This window comes from Gopherus flavomarginatus, unplaced genomic scaffold, assembly GCF_025201925.1.
Source record: "Gopherus flavomarginatus isolate rGopFla2 unplaced genomic scaffold, rGopFla2.mat.asm mat_scaffold_49_arrow_ctg1, whole genome shotgun sequence".
NCBI classification, from domain to species: domain Eukaryota; kingdom Metazoa; phylum Chordata; order Testudines; family Testudinidae; genus Gopherus; species Gopherus flavomarginatus.
Window position 1 is genome coordinate 816,022 of NW_026115106.1, and position 9,204 is coordinate 825,225.

The 9,204-nt window shown below is 54.7% G+C and overlaps 1 non-coding gene across 1 annotated transcript; it reads right to left on the reverse strand.

Moving 5' to 3' along the window:
- Positions 1-8,439: 8,439 nt before the first annotated feature.
- TRNAS-ACU (transfer RNA serine (anticodon ACU)) lies at positions 8,440-8,521 on the reverse strand. The gene has a single exon. It is a non-coding gene; the product is annotated as a tRNA-Ser (tRNA).
- Positions 8,522-9,204: the final 683 nt, after the last annotated feature.

Sequence of the window (9,204 nt, forward strand, 5' to 3'; positions counted from 1 at the left end):
GCAAGTGTCCCTGGCACTGCTTCTTGCTGACAGAGAGGTTCAGAGACAGTGCGAGAATCCTGGGGAAGCTGGGAACAGGAAGCATGGGCTGGCGGGGTTCGGTGGAGAAAGGGAACAGGAAGGGCAGGGATATTACTGAATCCAGGATCTTAGCAGTACTAGATGACAGGATAGCACATAGTGCAGCCCATTGGAAAACACAATCCCAACTATACGTACAAAATGATGGGGTCTAAATTAGTTGTTTCCACTCAAGAGAGTGATCTTGGAGTCACTGTGGATAGTTCTCTGAAAACATCCACTCAATGTGCAGCAGCAGTGAAAAAAAGTGAACAATGTAGGAAATAATTAAGAAAGTGATAGATATGACAGAATATCTCATAGATCATATTTGTAAAAACAGCAAATAAATCCATGATACACCCACATCTTGAATACTGCATGCACATGTCACCCCATCTCAAAAATAGAAATATTGGAATTGGAAAAGGTTCAGAAAAGGGCAACAAAAATGATTAGGGGTATGGGACAGTTATGCCAGACCTAACCCCCAGTTTCACTTGAGCAAACAGGAGATATTTGACACTGTGCAATACGGCTCCTGTGCTCTGTTCCCAAAGTGTTCTGCAGCAGAGGAGGGTCTCTGGTATTATGTGTGTCACTGGCCTATTGGGGTGATGCTGAAACAGGACAGGGTACAGATGGCATTGTGGGGGTGGCGTGAACCTTCACTCTTCATTTCCCCTTCCAAGAACAGAAGGGACAGGAACCCTTACCCAGCGAGGTCACAGTCTCATAGTTCTCCTGCATGACATCCCAGTAGAGGGCTCTCTGAGTGGGGTCCAGCAGAGCCCACTCTTCCCTGGTGAAATACATAGCCATCTCCTTGAAGGTCACCAGCCCCTGAAAGATTAAGAGTCCAACACTAAGGACTTGCTGCCCCACTCACAGCCCCACTATTTGTGGCAGAGAAGAGTGAATCAAATGGAAGCTCTGGGTGGATCATAGTCAGGAGAGTCCCACCTCGACCTGGCTCAGAGTATCCAGCCAATGCCAGGGTGAGGGGATGAAGAGAGAGCCCCTTATCTCTCCCAGCATATCCATCACCCCCCCTACTAGCCACTGACTGATACAGGAGATGGAGCCCCTAGCAGGGTCCAGGGAGAGCTCGCTGGTAGGATGCCCAACACCCTCCTCATTGTGAGGAGTGGGATATGAAGGGAGAGGCAGCTCCAATAAGCCTGACTCATGGGTGTCCCCTTTATATCTCACAGCAGCTGATGGTTAATGAGGTCAGGCTCCAGCACTAGGAGTCTGGTCAGCTTGACTAGCTCCATGTAGGTGGGTTATTTTCTCTCTTCACAAATTAGGGCATTTCCACCTCCAAACCTCCTAGGTCTGTTCCTAGAATCTAGGCCACTTAGTAAATAACTCCCAGCAGGTCTGCCACACCCTGGCCTCCTCCTTTCCCCACGCTGTGAATTTCCGGCCCCGCTCCAACCTCCAAACCAGACTCTGCAAACCTTCCCACCTCTGGTGTATTTGCTCTCCCTTTCCTCCAGCAGGAACCCACCAGCAACCCCCCGATAATCTCTACCTGGACTGACTCCACTGCAGCCATTTCTCTTCCCTGTCCCACGCCAGGCTGGGATGAGCTGGAGCAAAACATTCTGCAGCCTGTCTGGGGGAGAAGGGCAGTTGTGGGCGTTTCAGAACCGGTTTTAGTTAATTTCACATCACAATTCCCCCAGGCCCTTTCCCTGCAGACAGACACCCTAGATTCTGTCATGCTGGGAAATGCTCAATCTGTTTATTACAATTTAGACCTGGCCCCTCCTGCCAGGCTAAGTCCACAGACACATTTTTAACCTCCCTTCTCTCTCCCCTCACCCCTTCTCTGAGCAAAAGGCTAGAAAAGAGCAGAACCAAAGGAGTCACTGTGGGGGATTCCCTCAGACACTGACCCCACGGCAGCCACACCCCAGCAGGGGGAATATGGAGTCAGGAACTGGCTTTTGCTCTGTCTTATCCTTGTTTTGTTCACTGGAAAGTGGTTCTGCCCCAGGATGCAGCAATACATGTGTCTGGGTGGACTAGAGAGCTGGAAATCTCTCCCCCACATTCATTTCTCCCACTGCCCCTTTCAGTCTCTCCTTCCCCTGTCCTCTCTCCCTGCCCCTCTGGCTGGGACAGTCCCATTCCTGGGGGCTTTGCTCTCCCATGGCTGGATTTCCTCCTGGCAACCGCTAACAGGAGGAGAAATGAGGTGGTGTTGTTTGTGCAGAGTCACTTTCTTGCCAGACCCTAGGACATTCCCTGAGGTCTTTCAGTTACCTGGAGACTCTGGCTCAGAATTTAGTAGTAACAGGGCCCAGGACTGCCCTAGGGGGCTAGGACCAGCTGCAGAAAGTCATCCCCTGGGCCGGGCAGAGAAGAAGCTTTAATTAAGGTCACTTCCCAGCACAGAGCCCCACTGGGGGAGCAGCAGCTGCCAAGCCTGGTCTCCCAGATCACAATGGAGGCTGCAGCATCTGACCCAGGAAGCTGAACCCCAATATCCTGAGCAGAGAGGGACGGAGTGTATGAGCAGCTTCCCTCCTTTAGCTCTCTGGGGAGAGCAGCTAATGGGAGCCCCTCCTCACAGGGAGAATGGCTGATCTCATTTGACCCACTGTCCATCTGGAATCACTCCTTGTCTTTCCATACAGTGACTCTGGATTAACAACGGTCTCAATGACACCGGATTTCAGAAAGAATGAGTTCAGAACGCTGTGGAAAAGACCATCGTGTGGCAGTGCTGACTCCCTTCCCACCTCCCTCACCCCCGCAGATCTAGGACAAGGACTGGGGGCAAAAATTTTCCAAACGCAACCGAAAGTTCCTGCAGTTTTCAAAAGAGGAGAAAAGTAAATTCTGTGAATTCACACTAACAGTGTTTGCTAAGTGGACAGAAAGTTATCACAGTGACAGGGCACGTGACTGGGGAATGGACCCTGTGACCTGGTGACTAGGAGCCAGGACTCTGGTACAAGTTGACCAGAGAGAAGGATCATGGTTAGCAGCAGCCCCCAGACACCCCCTAGTACCCAGAGCCCAGACCCCCCAGCCAGGGGCCCCAGACACCCCCCAGCCAGGATCCCATCAGATATTCCCTGGGACGCAGCCCCCAGAGTCCCTGGCCAGGGACCCCAGATACCCCTCAAAGCCCCACCAGCCAGAGAACCCCCACCACACCATGATTGCCAGGTTGGGAATCCCAAAGGGTTCCCCCCACCAAGAGCCCCCAGCAGCCAGGGACCCCCTCAAGGGACCCACCCCCCCCCACTGGGAACTCAGTCCCTCACTGCCTGCCTAGGAACTTCCCCACCCTCCAGAACGATCTACCCTGACATTTGCCTGGGACCCCCTCCTCTGCCCAGTGTGACCCCCTGATGCTTTACAGTGCGACCCATCACTCTGCTTCCCTGGCATGCCCTCACCTAGTGCCAGGGATCCCCTCCCCCAGCTCTGTGCACTGGGCATGGCAACAAAACCAGGAACCAGCGGGGGAAGCACAGACAGAGCCCCTGGCACAGAACCAGGCTCCCTCTAACCCTCTGTCCCGCCTCCCCAAGAGACACCCACCCCCACTGTTCTGCAGCCACCAGGCCCCCAGCGATACCCACCTCCAGGACCCATAGCCTCAGGGATGGGCACATCAGAACCACCACCCCAGAAAACCCCAAACCTCCACAACCCACCAACCTGACTAGGGTACCCCCTGCCCAGCCACCCAGAGGCCTCCCCCTACCACAATGCCCCTTCAGCTGCAATCTCCCCACACAGACACCTTCCCTGCCCCTGCAAGTGTTACCTCACAGAGTGTGAGAAGTGGCTAGAAAGTTAACACCACCTCCTGCTGGCCAGTCACACAGGCAGAGGGAGCCTGGGGAGTGCTTCTTTAACAGGAGAATGGAAGGCCTGGAGGGCAAGAAAGATCCACGGGCTGTCACTAGCAAATAATGGCCACCATGGATCCACCCCAGAGGCGGCTGCATCTTAGCACATTGGTAAACAACCCATCATATTCAATTAGAAATAAAACAACTAGAGAGAAGTGGGGTAAATGTTTGGGGTATTTTATATCAATCTTTGAGACACGCAGAGAGAACCCTGTCACAAACGACATTTGATAACACGAGAGAAAACCACCAAGATCGGAGGGGATTTGATGTTGCTATTAAATAACTAGTGGAAAAGGGGGACTGTTGGACTGGATTTTATATGACTGTCCAATACATAAACAGAATGTGATGGTCCCCCCCGGCCACGGGGCAACCATTCACGTGACCAGCTCAGAGTCCTTTAAGGAGCTGATTTAAGGGCGGGGGGGGGGGAGCTGGAAGGCTCCATGGACAATGGAAGGGGGCCGCAGGGGAATTGGGAAATGGGGTCTGGGCAATCTCCATGGGGGATGTGCTCCTCCCTTCCCTTCCCTGCCCTGGCAGAGAACGGGAACCTCATCCCATCCCACTCCAGTGGGAGCCATGTTCTGGGGAATGACCCAGGGCAACAATTTCCCACCCAAACAAGGACAAATCGCTGCAGATAAAATGGGTGGGAAAATCCACCCCCCATCGGAGAGATTTTAAATTGACATTTGAGAAGTATGGAGAGAAAAGGGAAAATCAGAGGCAATTAGAGAGCTGATCATTGGGGGGGGGGAGGAGAATCTCCCTGGATTTTATAGCCACGTGTGATAATGAGAGAGAAAAGGGGAAATCTTGAGAGAATGTGTGTGTGGGAGGAAGTGGCAAAAACAGGGACAGGATCCAGTTAACTCACCTCCCTCCCACCCCGGGAATGTCCTGGCTGCACAGAGACAGATCTACACCCCCACCCCAGTGACCTCCCCCCTCTGCAACTCCGGCTTCTCCTCCCCCCTCGACACCTCCGCCCTCACACCAAAGGGGGGGGCTCTGCCAGCGCCTCCCCCTGAGCTCAACTCCTGCTCCTCCCCCCAGCCCGGATTGTGCCCTTTAGCCCCCCACGAACCCTGCCTCCAGCTGCCTGATCCACCCCCCCCCGCCCATCAATTTCCTGCTCTGCGCCCGCCCCTCCCACGCTCCCTGTTACTTCCCCGCCCCGCTCCAGCCCCGCCCCCAGTGCCCGGCGGAACGTTACGGCTGCTCCGGGCAGGGGGAAGGGCAGCGGCTTCAGCGGCTGTTACTGGGCATGCGCAGTGCCCGGGAGTAGCACATTGCTATGGGGAGGGATTTAATACACCGCCCACCCCCGCCTGGCCCGGGGTCCGCCCCTCCCCCCCACACGACGGCCGGGCCCCGGCTTCCCCATCCCAGCGGGGCGGGCGGGGGGATCCTCCTGCAGCTCCACTGGGGCCGAGGCGCCTTCAAGGCTTCTCCCAGGCTCCCTGGGGCAGAGTCACTTTCCTGCCCCCCAGCGCCTCTCATTCCCCGGGGGCTCCGGGTCACAATGTCCCACCGCCCTTCCCCCGCCTGCAGCTCCGGCTTCTCCCCTCCCGCCCCCGCCAGCCACACCAAGGGGAACCCCCGGGCCCCAGTCTCTGTCTCCACCTGGATCCCAGCGGGGCTGGCAGCTGTTCAGCCCGGGCTCCGCGTCACAATGTGCCAGAGCCCCGCCCCCAGGAGCTGCCCCACCCCTGAGCTGAGCCAGAGCCCCACCCCCAGGAGCTGCCCTGCCCATGGGCTGTGCCAGAGCCCCGCCCCCAGGAGCTGCCCCGCCCTTGCTCTGTGCTGGAGCCCCGCCCGGAGGAGCTGCTCTGTCCCCGAGCTGAGCCAGAGCCCCGCCCCCAGGAGCTGCCTGCACCTGGGATGTGTCAGAGCCCCGCCCCCTGGAATTTCCCCATGTTGGATCTCTGAGCTTTCTTCTCCTGCCGCCTTCTTCCCAGCACCCCCTGCTCCCTTCCTGTGTCTGCAAACACCCCCCCTCCCCCGGGGCGGCTGCAGTGCTCGCTGAGGCTGACTCCAGTGGCTGAAGTTGCCTCCATCTCTGCTTCACCTGGAGGGGGAGAGACAAAGAGAGGAGATGGTCCCAGGGTGTGAAACCAGAATCAGGGGGCAAGGAAAGAAGGACTGTTTGGAAAGGTGGGTTTTTTTGTGGGGGGGTGTGAGCCAGAGGGATTCAGAAGAAGTTGGGCAGCAGAGGCTCAGGGAAATTGAGGGGAACCTCCTGGGTGTCTCAGTGTTGCCCAGAGTTTGTACAGCACCTTGCATAATATGGGGTCTGATCTCAGTCATGGTCTGTGCAGCACCTGGGAGCCCTGATGTCTGTTTCCTGATCACAGGCTCTGGGAATGGAGAGAGGGAAACCTCAGCACCTGAAGGTTAATGCAGCCCTGTGTGCAACCCCTGCTAGGGTGATCCGACAGCAAATGTGAAAAATTGGGATGGGGGTGGGGTTAATAGGCACCTATATAAGAAAAAGACCCAAAAATCGGGACATCTAGTCATGCTAGTCCCTGCTGTTCTCATAAGGGGTCGGCTTAGAGAGGGTTTGGCTACACTTGCAGCTGTCCAGCGCTGGGAGTTAAAGCTGTCTTCCTACAGCTGTTTAGGGAAAGCGCTGCAGTGTGGACACACTGACAGCTACCAGCACTCTGTCATGGCCACATTTGCAGCGCTGTTGGGAGTGGTGCATTTTGGGCAGCTATCCCAGCATTCAAGTGGCTGCAATGTGCTTTTCAAAAGAGGAGGGTGGGGTGGAGTGTGACACGGAGCGTGGGGGAGACAGAGCGAGTGGATTTTTGGAGCTGACACTGTGTCAGCTCCCTGCCTGGCAAGTTCAAGCCTCCTCCCCCACCCCTCTCTCATTCACTAAATGCAAATAGCCGCCTTTGTTCTTTTCCTCACAGACCAGATAAGCCACTGATCCAAAACAGACCCCCCCTCCCCCGTGCCCACCCGGCTGCTTCTCTCCTCAAGCAAACACCAGCTGTGGGTGTTCCAAAGGGATCCCCCTGCCTCTGCTCATTCACTGCAAACAGTAACTGTGTTTGGTTTTTAGATAAGCAGCTCCGGGAGCCTTGAGCTCACATCAAAGCAAACAGAGGCATCACACCAAAACAAAGAGCGTTATCTCTACTTAAAAGCATTATGGGAAGGTTCCGGAGGTCAGTGACAGCGTAGTAAGATTAAGCACTGTTTACACTGGCACCCCAGCGCTGCATCACCAGCTCTGTTCTCTTTATTCCTCTCGTCGAGGTGGAGCACATGCAGCACTGTAGCCAGGGAGATACAGCGCTGTATGTGCCTTGCCAGTGTGGACGGGGAGTAAGTTACAGTGAAGTAAAGCCACCACCTGCACTGTAACTCTCCAGTGTAGCCAAGGCCTGAGTTGTAGTAATAATAGCAGCCAAGAATCCGGTGGCACCTTCTAGACTAACAGACGTATTGGAGCATGAGCTGTCATGGGTGAATACCCACTTCGTCAGATGCAACAATAGTCCCCTATGGGCTAGTGGTCAGGATTCCTGGTTTTCACCCAGGTGGCCTGGGTTCAACTTCTGGTGTGGGAAGAGTGCAGAGCTTTTGCCCAGAGTGGAGGCAGGAAATGAAAGGAACAGGAAGGGATCCTGCCAGCAGTGGAGTTAGACAGTGTAGGGAGGGGACCCCAGAAGTGGGGGTGGGGCAGTGGTTTGGGGGGAGATGAGGGAAGGATCCCAGCAGTGCGGGAAGTTGACAACCTGGAGAGCACAGGCCTGGAATGGGGACCTGGAAGAGTGAATGTGTCCCTCTAAACCCATCAACTGCAGACTAGGCAGGCTTGGAAGAATTGTGTATTTGTTGGTAAATGTCAATTTCTGTGTAAACACACAACCCAATGGCAAAATATTTCCATCAATAATCATCAACATTGACATATGGGCAAAGTAAGAAACATGCTGCTTGAGAACTTATCATGTTGTAGGAGCAGCAGTGATCTGTATGCTCTGTATAACCTGTATGCTCAGAAGGTCTGTTAAACTCCCCCAGCTTGTGTCCTTTCCCGCTTTGAATGCCTGTGAAGTGGCTTTCCCACTCTCCTTTGTACCTCCAGTGAATGCCCTTCACCCGGCCCATCTGGCCAGTGGTTCGCTGTGTTACATTCTATTGCACCTCAGGGAGACTGATCTTCATCGCACCGTCCATCGCTGCGCTGTGGGACACTTACCTTAAAGGATCCTGACATCTCCACTGCCAGGCCTGTCCTGGGAGCGTGAGTATGAGTGTGACACCCTCCCCCATCCCATCTTTTGAGCTTAGCTATCAAGCTAATAAATGTGCTGCTTTCTGCCAGACTCTGGGGGGGAGGGGCATTATTAGTCCTCTCTAAGCTTACTAACTGACCCAATTTTGGGTAACACAAGCAACATTGTTTGATCTGTTATTGTACCGAAGGGGAGATGGTTGTCTATAAAGGAGGGTGAAGACTAAATGCCTCTGATGAGAATGGGATTTGAACCCATGCAGGCAGAGCATCATGGGGTAGTAGTCCATCACCTTAACCACTCGGTCACCTCATCTGAGCTGTCAAAAAACGGACAGGAGGAGAAATCTAAGGCCGGCAGAGATAGGGACACTAAGGAGTTTTTAAATACTAAGCGAAAGCAGGGTCTGAATGAGCTCCCCTCTCTCACCTAGTGAGGAGCTGGGGAAAGACTTCAGGAACAGACCGTGTTTGCATAGACACACCTACTCTGCCTAGCTATGCAGCATGATGGGGCCGCTTCCCCAAAATGACCAGTTTGGGATGGTCTTGGGTTACAAATCACTTTAGGATTGAGTGGAATGAAATGTTATTCTCCTTCCTGTATGAGTGAAGGGTAGCAGAACATACCTAGTCCGTCCTGATGGAGGGGTAGGTGAGTGAGGAATAGCTTTTATTGGACTGCAGAGAAGTGATTGAGGACGTCACCCTAAACCAGTGGTCCCCAAACATTTCACATTGTGCCCTCTTAGCCATGGCTGTGGCCCCTCGGAAGCCACGGTCAAGAACCGGGGCTGGGAGGAGTGGGGCTGTTGCTTGCTGGGGTGAGGGGTGCGGACAGGGGTAAAGGGGTCGACGCCGGGCTGGGAGCCAGAGTCTCAGGCTGAGGGTGGGGTTGGGGAAGAGCTGTGGCAGAGTGGTGCTCCCTCCCTGCCCTCTATGTGGGCTGGCTCAGGTCCTGAGGTGCCCCCATGAATGTTCCTCTGTGTCCCCCTAGGA